Below are 2,364 nucleotides of genomic sequence, written 5' to 3' on the forward strand. Positions count from 1 at the left end.
GTCTGAGCCTTCGGGTGTCGGAGCTGGGCGCTCAGAGAATGGAAAACAGTCTGTGGCAACCCGCTGTTGGGGGTGAAACGTGTAAAAGAGTGGGCCTGGAAAGACACGCAAAAACAGTTCCTCAGAGGGCCGGAGGAGGGGAGAGGAGGAGGAAAGGGAGATGACGGGGTGCAGCCTCTGGAGACTCGCCTCCGCCTTCCCCTCTTGATTCATCTTCTTTCTGACTTCACACCCGGACAGCTGGGTGATCCACCAGGGTGAGTCCCAGCACCCTCTGGGTTCTCTCTCTGCCTTGATAGGCACATCACTTTATGCTCAAGAAAGGAGTAGCTGGACTCTAGGGGACGTTCCGGGGGCTGGGGAGAGAGTTTGGTTCTGACACCCTGTACTGCCTTTTAGAAGACAGTTCTGTGACTCAGAAATGCCTAGACGGGGTATTCCATTCTGTGCTATTTGCAAGTTTCATCTGGCCATTTACCCAGCACTCACAGCTGCAAACTGAACTCTAAAACAGCCCCTTGCAAGCCAAGTTTGGAGGTTCCTACCTATCATCTTACACTTGGGAACCTGAGGCAAGAGGACTGGGAGTTCAAGGCCTGGTGAGGATGCTGGAATCCCTGGGCTTGGCTTGGGACAAAGACAAGACTTCACTGTCTTATGCTGCCTGTTTTTACGAAGTAGTCCCGGTTGGGCCCGATGAGAGCGTTGTAGGGGTAGCCATAATAGGCCAGTGTGTAGGGGTCACAGGAGTACACGTAGCTGGGCTGCTGCGCTACCGCCTCAGCTGAGCCGCCACCACCCTTAACTGCCTTCTGGTAGCGGGAGTACTGCTCCTTGTCCACAGGCTTGGCCAGCATGACTTCTAAGCAGGAACTCTCCAGCTCCGTGCCATTGAGGTTATTCATAGCATGCACAGCATCCTCACGGCTAGTGAAGTGCATGAAGGCGTAGTCACAGATCTTCTTGACCCTTTCCATGCAGCCTGGGTTGAACTGGCCAAAGCTCTTCTTGGTGGTCTCCTCGGTGGTCTCGATCATGAGGTTGCGCACGTAGAGAATCTTCACTGTCTGCATCACGTCTTCGTCCACATCAGTCTCTGGCTCGGCCCAGTCCACAGCTATCTGGTGGCCCCACAGTTGGATCCGACCCGGCATGAGCTTGCAGCGTGCCATTGCTGCGGCACAATGGCTCTCATACTCCACAAAGGCGAAGCCTCGGTTTTTCATCTTGTCTGCCGCACTGGCATAAACAATCACATTAAGAACGCCCTCGGTGACCTTGGTGATCTCCTCCAGGATCTCCCCGCGCTTCTTCATCTTGGAGATGCCACCGATGAAGAGGCGGCAGTTGTCTACACTGCAGCACACCCCCAGCAGACGGTCGGAGTGGATCTCATAGTTGTTGAGCTCACAAACAGCTCGCTTGGCCTCGTGCTTGTGGCAGTACATCACGAAGGCATAGCCGCGGTTCTTGCCATCGAAATCCATCATGAGGCACAGCTCATAGATGCGACCTATGGTCTCAAACACAGGTACCAGCTCATCTTCATACACATCACGTGGGATCTTGCCCACGAAGACCTCACAGCCACGCTGGGGATGCGGGCCCTCCCAGCCAGGCGGGGGTCCACCATACTTGCGCTGCCTGTTCTCCTGTACCATGCTGTAGCCTGTGCGCTCCATCAGTGCCAACAGTGCAGCCTCGTTGGGTGCACCTGCCACACCCTCTGGTACCTTGGTGGAGGACCCCACTGTTGGATTGCTGTTCATGGTTGTGGTGGAATCTTCTGCAGTCATAATGTCAAAGGCATCCACAGCTGGTGGAAACCAAAAGTCACCAATTCAATTGGCCCTGGTTCTTTATATGGAAGGTAGAACAAGAGAATTCGTGAAGATTCAGGCAGCTCGCTTGGGATTTCTCCGTCCAGTTCTTGAAGCGTCCTTTGAGGCAAACCCTGCTCTTGGTGCTCTGAGTTGGACAGTGAGGAAGGGTGAGTATTTTGCTACCTACAAGCGTAAAAGAAGAGCAAACCTATCTAGAGAAGCAAGTTTGCTTTGGCAGACAGGTTAGGCAAATAAAACACCCCTCTCCTTTTCTGTCCCCCACCCCTGCCTCAGCCCCCAAGAACCCTGCCTTTCTTTTCTATCCCTAGTTTTTCTGTCTGTCTGCATAGCTGCCTTTATCTCTCCTTCCTGTCTCCACACCAAGATGGGATTTGACTCCCTTCTTCCCCAGTAACCATATTATACAAAATATTCTGTGTGGCATAATTGTATAGGGGTAGGTATACCTTGACACAATGCCACCTACAGTCCCCTACCATCATCCCTGCATTTTTTCCTCTCACCTATTTTGTTACTCTAT

At 52.9% G+C, this 2,364-nt stretch overlaps 1 pseudogene; it reads right to left on the bottom strand.

Moving 5' to 3' along the window:
• Nucleotides 1–647: 647 nt before the first annotated feature.
• LOC114636284 lies at nucleotides 648–1,796 on the bottom strand (annotated as a pseudogene).
• Between the last annotated feature and the right edge of the window lie 568 nt (nucleotides 1,797–2,364).

This window comes from Grammomys surdaster, unplaced genomic scaffold (assembly GCF_004785775.1).
Source record: "Grammomys surdaster isolate TR1022 unplaced genomic scaffold, NIH_TR_1.0 123417, whole genome shotgun sequence".
NCBI lineage: Eukaryota > Metazoa > Chordata > Mammalia > Rodentia > Muridae > Grammomys > Grammomys surdaster.